This window comes from Micropterus salmoides, unplaced genomic scaffold (assembly GCF_014851395.1).
Source record: "Micropterus salmoides isolate LMB-PRFRI ecotype aquatic unplaced genomic scaffold, ASM1485139v1 Ms_hic_scaffold_3303, whole genome shotgun sequence".
Lineage (NCBI taxonomy): Eukaryota > Metazoa > Chordata > Actinopteri > Centrarchiformes > Centrarchidae > Micropterus > Micropterus salmoides.
The window spans coordinates 1-12,334 of NW_024042600.1; the positions used below are offsets into that span (position 1 = coordinate 1).

At 46.7% G+C, this 12,334-nt stretch overlaps 1 pseudogene; it reads left to right on the plus strand.

Annotated features, from left to right (window-relative positions):
• Positions 1-129: 129 nt before the first annotated feature.
• Positions 130-5,739, plus strand: LOC119884241 (annotated as a pseudogene).
• Positions 5,740-12,334: the final 6,595 nt, after the last annotated feature.

A 12,334-nucleotide genomic window follows, 5' to 3' on the forward strand; every position in this document is an offset into this window, starting at 1 on the left:
GGTCGATGTCCACCCACCATAGTCTCTCAAAATCCTGTGCATACCAACAGGTGTGTGCGTACCAACAGGTGTGTGCGTACCAACAGTGTGTGTGTGTGTGTGTGTGTGTGTGTGTGTGGTTGTGTGCAGCTGGAGCTGAGTGATAACACCATCTCAGGAGGTCTGGACACGCTGGCAGAGAAGTGTCCCAACCTGACGAACCTGAACCTGAGCGGGAACAAGATCAAGGAGCTGAGCACATCGAGGTTCTGGTAGGTTTGTTTACTACATCAGCTGTTTCCTCAGACGCCACCAATAAGATGGCGTCTTAATAAGCTGGTCTCTCCAGACTCTGTTCGTTTCATGGAGTACTGCATTTCATTATTTTATTTTATATTTTTTACATGAGTTTGGTTTTGGACAACATTTGTTTCAACACTCGAGCGCACACGCTGCAGGAAGTACACACTGAACTTAAATCCAGTATCTCTGGAACATGATGTTGGCTCACCAGCTGAGGATCAGTGATCAGAATCTGTGAGTTTAACATCTGCAGCTGTCTGATCGGCACTCGATGTCTCAGGCCTGAGTTTTAAATGAGATAAACCAGATGTGACCCATTCACACCTGGCTTAGCGACTGAGTGGCAGTGAATGTCGTCCTCTGGTTTCACCGATTCTCTCTCGTCTGCAGCAAAACCTGAAGAACCTGAAGAGCCTGGACCTGTACAGCTGTGAAGTGTCCACGCTGGACGACTACAGGGGGCGTCTTCGAGCTGCTGCCTCAGCTCACCTATCTGGACGGGTACGACCAGGAAGACAACGAGGTGCCCGACTCGGAGGCCGACAATGGTGAGACCGAGCCGCCTCCACGTGCAACCTCAGGGCTGCTCACAATTCATTTTCACAACCGACACGTTCCTGAGATGCAGCCGTGACATTAGTGACCTGTAGGGACAGAAGTCAGGGTGGGTAGAATAGAGGCGGGCAGAGCCGCCGTGACGTCCCCGGTTGGTTTCTGGTCCACCGTTCTGAACTTTCCAGTTTGGCATTTTGGCCGTCGCCATTTTTGTTCTTTAGAACCACACGTGACCATATTTGGACGAGAGGGTGGAGCTAGCTAGCTTGGTTAGCTTGCTGCATCTGTAGTTCACGTTAGCTGTGATATTAGCTGGGATGCTAATTTTAGCTAGCGACTAGGCTGAAAAAAAACGCACTCACTGAAAATGAGCAGCCGACTCCTGATGGGCTTTTTCAGCGGCGCTGGTTAAATGTTCACAGAGCAGTGGATACGAGTCGCCTCTATCCTGATTGACAGGTCGCCAATCAGCTTGTAGCCCCGCCCTAAAGCCTCCCCTGCTTCCTGGTCTCTGTTCCTCTAAATGGGTCCATAATTTACTAAATGAACATCATGCTGTGTTGAAGAAGACTTGAAACTAGCGACTGAGACCAGAAACTCATCAGGAAAGTGTTTACTGAGGGAATAAATCAGCTGACAAGTAGAAACAGTTTCTCACCGACTTCTATACAATCACACTTCTTTCTGCAGCCGCTGGAGTCGCCCCCTGCTGGCTGCTAGAGAGGACAGGTTTAAGTCACCCCCTGCTGGCTGCTAGAGAGGACGCAGGTTTAAGTCGCCCCCTGCTGGCTGTTAGAGAGGACGCAGGTTTAAGTCGCCCCCTGCTGGCTGCTAGAGAGGACGCAGGTTTAAGTCGCCCCCTGCTGGCTGCTAGAGAGGACGCAGGTTTAAGTCGCCCCCTGCTGGCCGCTAGAGAGGACGCAGGTTTAAGTCGCCCCCTGCTGGCCGCTAGAGAGGACGCAGGTTTAAGTCGCCCCCTGCTGGCTGTTAGAGAGGACGCAGGTTTAAGTCGCCCCCTGCTGGCTGCTAGAGAGGACGCAGGTTTAAGTCGCCCCCTGCTGGCCGCTAGAGAGGACGCAGGTTTAAGTCGCCCCCTGCTGGCCGCTAGAGGACGCAGGTTTAAGTCGCCCCCTGCTGGCCGCTAGAGGACGCAGGTTTAAGTCGCCCCCTGCTGGCCGCTAGAGACCAGGTTTAAGTCGCCCCCTGCTGGCCGCTAGAGAGGACGCAGGTTTAAGTCGCCCCCTGCTGGCCGCTAGAGAGGACGCAGGTTTAAGTCGCCCCCTGCTGGCTGTTAGAGAGGACGCAGGTTTAAGTCGCCCCCTGCTGGCTGCTAGAGAGGACGCAGGTTTAAGTCGCCCCCTGCTGGCCGCTAGAGGACGCAGGTTTAAGTCGCCCCCTGCTGGCCGCTAGAGGACGCAGGTTTAAGTCGCCCCCTGCTGGCTGCTAGAGAGGACGCAGGTTTAAGTCGCCCCCTGCTGGCCGCTAGAGAGGACGCAGGTTTAAGTCGCCCCTGCTGGCCGCTAGAGGACGCAGGTTTAAGTCGCCCCCTGCTGGCCGCTAGAGGACGCAGGTTTAAGTCGCCCCCTGCTGGCTGTTGAGAGGACGCAGGTTTAAGTCGCCCCCTGCTGGCTGCTGGAGAGGACGCAGGTTTAAGTCGCCCCCTGCTGGCTGCTAGAGAGGACGCAGGTTTAAGTCGCCCCTGCTGGCTGCTAGAGAGGACGCAGGTTTAAGTCGCCCCCTGCTGGCTGCTGGAGGACGCAGGTTTAAGTCGCCCCCTGCTGGCCGCTAGAGAGGACGCAGGTTTAGGCGCCCCCTGCTGGCCGCTAGAGGACGCAGGTTTATGGCCCCCTGCTGGCCGCTAGAGGACGCAGGTTTATGGCGCCCCCTGCTGGCCGCTAGAGGACGCAGGTTTATGGCGCCCCCTGCTGGCTGCTAGAGAGGACGCAGGTTTAAGTCGCCCCCTGCTGGCTGCTAGAGAGGACGCAGGTTTAAGTCGCCCCCTGCTGGCTGCTAGAGAGGACGCAGGTTTAAGTCGCCCCCTGCTGGCCGCTAGAGAGGACGCAGGTTTATGGCGCCCCCTGCTGGCCGCTAGAGACGCAGGTTTAAGTCGCCCCCTGCTGGCTGCTAGAGAGGACGCAGGTTTAAGTCGCCCCCTGCTGGCCGCTAGAGGATGCAGGTTTAAGTCGCCCCCTGCTGGCCGCTAGAGGACGCAGGTTAAAAGGTCCAGTGTGGAACATTCAGGAGGGTCTACAATCTAAGATCCATACCTGTGTTCTCAGCGGTGTGACATGAACCGTTCTGTTTTTATCACCTTAGAATGAGACATTTCTGTTTACAGACACCGCGAGGCCTCTTAAAGGGACGCCACTATGTTGAGCCGCCATGTTTCTACAGTAGCTGAAAACGGACAAACTGCTCTACAGAGTGCGTTTCAGAATTGCGCTGGATACATATGAAGTAGCAGCAGCAGTAGGACCAGGTGTTGACAGTTTTCAGCCTATACGTTGTTGGATTTAGAAATTAATTTGCTCTGATGATGTTAATCCAACACGTCTTTGTAGCAGCGTCCATGTTGTTCAGACTTATGAGCACATGAACACACTGAAGTCTGAAGAACGACTTCACAACTCAGTAAATGGGCCAATCAGAGGAGCACCTGAATGCACCGTGAGCCGCTGGTTGCAATTCACAACCCTCACTACTAGATGGCACTAAAACGTACACACTGAAGCTTCAGGGTACCTCCGCACGGCTTCACTTTTCAGACCTGGAGCTTCCTGCTGATCCAGAATCAGGCTCTGCTCCAATCAGAGCTCACACCTGATGCTTCATTGTAGGCGCTGCTTTCAGTTTAGTTCATGACTAAAATGTGGGACAGGGCTGTAGAGCCTGGGGGATTTCTGGCACTTTATATTACAGAGTTTGATTACTCTTTGTGAGGTCTCGATCATGATGTGTTTACACCAAAGACACTAGAGAAGAAGAAGATCACACCTGACATTTTTACCTCCTAATTAATTTAAGAGACGCTGCTCTCCGTGGGGCGTTCAGGTGCTTCAGCAGGTCGGGAAACGGCTGATATTTTCCCTGCAGCTGTAATGAAACTAAAATGACATACGTTTGTTCCAGACGATGACGACGAAGCCGGCCCACCTGGAGATGACGACGATGAGGAAGAAGAGGATGAGGAGGAAGGCTCTGAAGGCGACGAGGACGAGGTCGGCCTGTCGTACCTGATGAAGGAGGGAATCCAGGTGAGTCTACGGCAGGTGACGTCTAACATGGCGTCCACGGGTCGTATCGTTTCACCGACGTGTTTGTTCTTCGTCTCAGGATGAGGAAGATGATGGAGACTATGTTGAAGAGGAGGAGGACGAGGAGGAGGAGGAAGAGGAAGATGGAGGTTAGTGTTTTAAACTGCTGCAGGGTGAAGATCAGAAGACCGGTCCTGATATTGATCCTGTAACTGGCAGGAGCCGTTCAGGGGCTTTGGTCACGTGGTCTTCCTCGGCAGTGGTCTGATGAAGACCATGTGACCTGATGGAACGCCGCTAAAGGGACGCTGTGGTTGTTTTGTCCTCAGATGTGGACGGAGCAGCTGTTCAGGGGGAGAAGAGGAAGAGAGACGCAGAGGATGAAGGTGACGATGACGATGATGAATGATCACCTTCACACGCTGTAACACCTGACCCCCCTCCTCCCTCCCCCTCCCCCTCCCCCTCCGGTGACCTCTGACCCCGCCGGCCGGCTGCAGACTGACAGGTTCAGGATCAGAAACAGATCAGTACTGATGAACAGGAAGTGTTTGTGTCTCTGTGTTGTGATTGGACAACGGGACAGCCAGAAAACTTTATTTACAAACAGACGTTAAACAGTACTAGAAGTACTTTTACTGAAGTACAGAGTGCAGTAATACTTACCGCAAAGATTCAGATACTTTATTCAGTAAAAACGACCTCGGATCAGCTTACGTTACCATAGTGACTGAAACACCGCCGCACGGTGACCGCAGCAGCGTTAGCAGAGCGGTCCACGCGTGATGCGTGCGGCGCGTTTAGAGGGGACAAACACGAGTCTGAGCGTCCTGCGCAGGACGTTACTTAGCAACATTAGCATTGTGGCTATGCTAGTGTCGCTAACAGTGGTTCTGTCTGAACTGCACGCTGACGTCTGAACATCTTTCTCTGATCTGAGGTCAGTTTGTTCTCGTTCGTCTGTCGGGCAGCAGTGATTGGCTGAGCAGCTCAACTTCCTCTTTCAGCAGCAGGTGGGCGGAGTCAGACAGGCGCCTGCAGGAGCGTTTGACGGCGTACAACTACACTACAGAGGAAAGTACCTCTGCAGAGTACTTTTACTTGTAACGCAGTATGTTCAGACTGCGGTGGTGTACTTTTTACTTCAGTCGGTTCTTCCTCCTCGGGGTGTTTCAGGTGTCGGATCTTTTAGTTTGATTATTGATCTGATTTTAAGGTTCAGTCCAGGTCACCTTTTCCCCCTCAGTCTCAAAGACTACAGTACCCATGATCCTCAGCAGCTGTTGCCATGGAGACTTTTTTTCTTTTTTCTAAATTGATCCAAAATCCAGAAGTGATTTAAAAGCTCTCTGATTGGATGACTGTGAGATTTGTGTCTTTATTTATAAAGGACTGTTACTATAGCGTCAGGCCCCCCCGCCCCCCACCTGTCGGTCTGCAGCTCCTCGGCCCGGCTCGGCCCGGTCTCTCTGGGTCCTGGTCTGTGTAAATAGAAGTGGTCTCTGTAGGTTTCTGCCGTGTCGTCCTTGTCGACCCTGAATGTTCCACCTGAAGCTCCTCCTCCTCCTCTGAGTTGATTTTATTTTTTTACCCCGTGTGCCGGTCGTGTCGCTGTAACGAGTTTTTCAATAAAAACAGATAATTTTAATCAGCTGTTTCCTCTGTGTGACTTCACCCTGAATCCAAACGTTAAATTAATAATCAAGACAAATTTATTCATTTTCAGGCCAAACGGTCAAATGAAAATGTCTTTAAAACGTAAAAAATAACTTATTCGTGTTATTATTTAAAGGGACAAACTGTAGTTTTCAGTCAGCAGACGTTTGTTGTTGACAGAAGTCGCCACACTGGTGACCTCTGGGGAGGATTTCTGTTCTGTGTCTGCGGCGGCGGCGGCCATGATGTCGCTGCTTCGCCGTGGCGTCCTTCAGCTGGTTGTTTTTCCTTCAGACTTCAGTTTCTAATCAGAGCTGCAATTAATTAAATTAGTTGTCAGCTCTTAAATCAATCGGCAACTATTTTGATAATCGATGAATCAGTTCCTGCGTCTTCATGTCAGACACCAGACTTTCTTCTCATCACGAAGAAACTTCACAAGCTGAATGTAAACATCAATAGAAGCTTTTTATGAATTAGTTTTACATGCAAATGAGGTATTTCCTCATTAAATATGTGCTGATTTGCATATCACACAAATCCATTTTCCAGCACGTTGATAAGAGTCAGATGGATTTTTTTGTGATAAAATACCAAACGGCCATTTAGAGAAGGGTTTTCAAAATATTGTATTTATTTAAAATGTATCAATATGGAGAGATTTGACATCAATTATACTAACGGATGAAATTTACTTGATCTGCAGCTGACGGACTCGAGATAAAACAGACAAATTCTAATATTAGTGCATTCTTCACGATTGTTTTGTACATGTGAAAGTGTGGAGATCTTCATGTCAGTACAAACAGCTGATCAGTTACAGGAGAAAATGATCTCAGGCCTGTTTCTCCTGAAAGAGAAACACAGTTCCTGTTTTCACCACATGGAGGCGCCGCAGGTCAACTCATGAACACAAGAGTTTCATTTGGATTTCTGTCTCTTCCTGTTTCAGTTCAGTTTTATCTGCTTATTAAATGTTTTATTTATTTTCAGCTTTTCTTTCTCAGTAAATTTAGTTTCCACCTGCAGCACAGATTAAAACTGTAACGTCTGCTGAGAGTCATCTGTCACCTCATCAGGGGTCAGAGGTCACAGCACTCGGAGTGATGTCACACCACAGGTCAGAGGTCATGTGACGTCATCGTGACCACTTTGGAACATGGAAGAAAGAAACGGAGACAAACTGAGTGTCGCTGGTTTCCTGTCCAACACGGGGAACATTGATCGACAAGTTACTGAAGGAAACTACAACAAACGGATAATAAATAAACAAAAAGGGCTGAAATGAAAATATAGTAGTAGAAAACTGAGCCATTTAAATGGTAATTAAATAAAAGTTGAGCTTCCTGGCGTGGTGCTTTGCCAACATTTATTTAGGCTACATAGGATTTATTATGATGGTAAAAGGATATAAAAGACGATTCCTCACTGGATGGATCCGACGGAGAATCATTAGTTTTATAGTTTCAGATCATTCGATGATTTCAAGCAGAAAACAGGCGTTCTGTTGTTTCTGTATTGCTGTGGAGAAACCCAGCACTGCGTTGCTTTAAATGTTGCTGCTGCAGGGAATTGTGGGACGGCGTTACCTCCTTTCCTGTGCTAAAGGAGCTCCAGCGTTCCCTGCGCTGAAGGAGGTGAGAAAGGAAGCAGCTTTTAGAGGATTCAGCCAGCTCTGTTAGAACCTCCCTGAGGCAAAACGCCTTTTGAAACGCAGCTGAAGTGTCTCGACACGAAGTTCCAGTCCCGAAAGAGTTAAACTTCAAAGTAAATTTCGGGTTCCTGAACTGGAGTCTTCATTTTCACAGATTCAGGTCTTTGTTGGGTTAAATTGTCTTTACGTCCCGACAGCGATCAATCAAACGGCCGCATGCGTCACCTCTCTGCCGCCTCCTGCCGCAGCTTGAAGACTCAATGTGTTGGGTTTCTGTAAATATCATCTCTCTTCTGAAAAGAGACGTGAGATAACTTGTGATTTGGCGCTAATAAGTAAAATTGTCGTCAGACAGACCAGCAGAATGAAGTGATGAACACACAATAACTAAACCATAATGAGTACTTTTACTTTTGGTACTTACAGTATATTTTTTATGATAGTACTTCATACAGAGTTTACTTGTACCAGATCATTTCTACCTCGTGGTATTTGTACTTTACTTCATTTTCTGACTTCCTGTTTCTCGGTGTCGGGCTGATGAAGACCATGTTGAGAGTTCTGGAAGAAGTTTGTAAGCGGACCTTTAAACTTAACTCATTCTTCTGAAGCGCCCCCTGACGTCACAGCTGCGTCCTGGTTAGTCCAGCTGCAAGGCGTGGCCTGATGATGTCACGGTGACCTCATCACTGCTGCTCAGACTCTGGACTGACCAGAGACCGGTCCCTGTTCCAGCCTCACCTGTGTGTCTCACCTGTGGGTCTCAGGTCTCAGGTGAATGCATGTCAGTGTGAGTATTGGTGGTGGTGCAGTGGATAAGACTCATGCCTTTAGTGTGAGAGACCCGTGTTCAATCCCCAACTGTAACCCATCCACTATTGTGTCCCTGAGCGTGACACTCGCTGCTCCAGAGGCGTGCGACCTCTGACATGGATAGCAATTGTAAGTCGCATTGGATGAAAGCGTCAGCTAAATGAATAAATGTAAATGTATTCAAATAGTTTTCCTTGGATTTGTCTGGATGAGCAGAGACTCCACCTGACAAACAAATGATGATGTCACAGGTCAAACCGGCGCAAACAGATGTTAAATGTAAAGCAGATGGTTCAGTTTGCATCGTGTTTTACATGAGAAGCAAACATGACTGCTTTCACCTGAAGATATGTTCTACTGAGGCCTGCAGAGTATTTCAGGTACTACGGTGTGTGTACTTTATGTAGCTTTTAAATGACATGTAGTTATTTTATTTAGCAGTATTTATCTTATACTGCTAACGTGTATTTCCTCTCTGGGGATCAATATCTCTGTCTCGAATGGACCAAGCAGGAACCTCTGGGTCTGAACCTGAAGCACCTTAAACCTGCGTCCTCTCCAGCAGCCAGCAGGGGGCGACTTAAACCTGCTGCGGCTGCAGAAAGAAGTGTGATTGTATAAAAGTCTGTGAGAAAATGTTTCTACTTGTCAGCTGATTTATTCCCTCAGTAAACTCTTTCCTGATGAGTTTCTGGTCTCAGTCGCTAGTTTCAAGTCTTCTTCAACACAGCATGATGTTCATTTAGTAAATTATGGTCCCATTTAGAGGAACAGAGACCAGGAAGCAGCTCTATCCACCATAACTACAAATGGACTCCTCAACCATCACTCCAACCAAGTTGGTGAGAAACTTGGGTGTCATGAGTGCGTCTGGTTTTTGAGCAGCCCAAAAGGACTCATGTCCCTCCATTACTCAGTGACCTCCACTGGCTCCCCGTGGCCTCCAGAATGAAATTCAAGTCACTAATGCTGCATACAGAGTAACTACTGGGTCTGCACCATCTACCTAAACTCCATAATACAAACACTTACGTTCCTTCTTGGCCGCTACGCTCCTCCAGCGAACGCCGCCTGGCTCTGCCATCCCTTCACACAAAGCAATCCCAGTCCCTGTTCTCATCTGTGACACCACGATGGTGGAACGAGCTACCGCACGCCATCAGAGGGGGGCGTCCCTCTCTAACTTCAAGAAGCTCTTGAAAACACTTTCCAAATGAGTCGGCTGCTCATTTTTCACTGAGTGCGTTTTGTTTTCAGCCTATTTGTCACTAACTAAAATTAATTTAATTAATTAAGCTAATATCACAACTAACGTGAACTACAGATGCACCTTGCTAACCAAGCTAGCTAGCTCCACCCTCTTGTCCAAATATGGTCACATCCGGTTCCAAAACAAACGAGATGGCGACGGCCAAAATGCCACACTGGAGGCTACAGATCGCTGGTCCACAAACCAACGGCGGCTCCGCCCACTTATTTTATAACACCTGTATTTTGGTAACTACAAAGTTTTAATGCTAATGAATCAACATTTAGTTTTTATTTATATGTTGTTGTTACGGGAGTGAAACTGGTTTCATAAACCTGTTAACCAGCTTCACTAACGAGCTGCTGCTGAGAAGCCCAGGTGTGGATTCATCCACCGCAGAAAGTAGTCCCCAACAGATGCTCTATTTCGGGTTAGAAAGCAGACTGTTAATTTAAAGCAACATTACAGCTTCTCTCTCTTCCTCCTCTTCTTCAGGCTCTTCAGGCCGTGAGGATACCGAGCTGGCTTCTTCCAGAGAACTCACATTGTACATTAAACTCTTGTTGCTTCTTCTTACAGCTCGCCGGAGAGTCGTGTTGGTGCCGTAAAGCGTTACGCCGTTGTTTATTAATGATAAATGTCCTGCCTGGGACTCCAATGTACTTCAGCTGTAGTGGAAATGATTTTAAAGATCCTACATAAAGCTGCTTTAACTGATGCATCTACAAACACACAGGTGAGTCTTTTCTGAGTGCAGGTGTGAACTGAAGGTGTTCCTGTTGCCTAGCAGCACACACACAGTTTAATGAGGCGGTTTAATGATCCAGGTTCAGTTTACAGGTTTTATTTTAGCACATGAACTGATCACAACTCAGCATCAGCTTACATCACTACTGGACTACATCTCCCATCATCCCCTCTGGGTTTAAGGCTACAGCAGCTGCTCGGTGACACAGAAACAAGATTTAATAATCACACAAACAGGGAAGATCAAACGATAAGAACAGGAAGAAACGGCGAGCATCACTAAATATTGAGCTGCGTTAAAGCTCCTGTGAAATTTCTGTTTACATTCAGAGTTTCTCTTCTAACAAACATGTTCGGTTTGTTTCCTTCATCATTAAAGAACTGCTGCTCTAACAGGAACTCCACAGGGACTTTTTAACTTTTCAAACAGCAGAAACAGGAGGACATTCTGTGAGTTATTCAACTTTAAAATGTTAATTTACAGAAACACTTTTCAGTTTACAGACTTTAAAAACCTATTTTCAGTCCAAAATTCAAATTGAGTTCTTGAATCTGTGGTGGAATCAATAAAACCAGATAAAGATGAGGGTTTTTTGTCCCTTGACATCGTCTTCAATGCGACGTCCTTCACCTTTTTTATACTTCATTTACCAACAAGAACCCGTTAAACTCCAGGAAGCTTTAACAAACTACAAAAGTCAGAAACTTGTTTAAAAAAATAAACTTTTCCCAGTTAAACTCTGATTGTATGCGGTTGAGTTTCAGTGCAAACGTTAGATTCCAGTTAAACAGTCATGTGACCTGCTCAGAGAGCTAATAAAACATTTAATTAGTCATGTTTTCCAGTTCATTTCATCCAGTTACACAACGTTTATGTCTTTTATCTTCAGTGTCACTGTGAAATGATTCATGACCGTTCGTCTCAACATGATCGGGACCTTTTGGAAGAAAAATATGAATTAAATGTTAGAAATTATCAAATTAAAGTACTTGTGGTTAAATGATGCGTTAAAAAGCATTTTAAGAATCAAAACGTTGAGGTATTAACCTTTAATTGTTAGTTGCTGCCCTAAACAGTTTAGCATTAGCTTAGTACATGTTCACTACATTTATAAAACCATAGCCATAATGCTACGTTAACATTAGCAAGCTAACATTAGCTTATCGGCTTCTTGGGTTCAGGGTTTTGAAAACTGCTTTATTAAACAACCACCGAGACTGGATGTGTCCATGATGAGTCGGCTAAAATTAGCTTGCTAGCCGATGTTAGAGTTACAAAGCTAACATGTTGCTTCTAATTTATCAACGTGTTTTTTTCCCAAGCTTGGTCTCACTTCACTCTCAGCTGGATCCCAGTCGGTCTCACCTCCTGATGTTCAGATGCTAACAACAAGGTACCGCCTCTTAGCTAGTTAAATGTTATAGCTATCCAGGGTTCAGGGTTAAATGATCAGTAAAACAAAAACTTGAGCTAAAGATGTGACCTTGGGTTTCACAATTTTAATTTTAAACTAAATGATTCATCAGTTTATTGGGAAAATACTTTGTGCAGATTGACAGACCTAGCTAGCTGGTATCAAGCATCATCCCTGTTTCTTGTACATCTCAGCATAAGTTAGCTAATGCCAGCTAATTAGCTTGATTAGCTCATCGGCTACAGAGGTTCATGGTGAGAAGGACTGCAAAACAGCCGACAGGTGTTTATTTGTCTGTGATGAGTCAGCTAAAATCAGTTAGCTTGCGTGCAGTTGTTAACTGCACAGCTATTGTGCTTGTTAGCTTATTAGCTGTTTTTCTTATGTTCATCATTTGTTATTCTAATTTGATATTATGTCTTTTAATCATAGTTTTAGTTTGACTTGTTCTTTAGTTTTAGATTTACTTTCTCTTTAGCTGTTAGATTTGTTAGCCTGATTTAAACTTCTGTGTCGAGTCAACGCCGTAGCCCGCAGCGTAAGCTACGCACGTAGCCACGCATTTAGACGTGTGTCGGTGCCTGCATCACTCTGCCATTACACCACCAAAACACTAGTTGGCAGTAGCGTTATTCTGCCACTGTGTAGACTTTTGCTGGCCGAGCAGGCTAACTTCTGTTTCAGCCTTTCGCTAACTTAATGATAATCG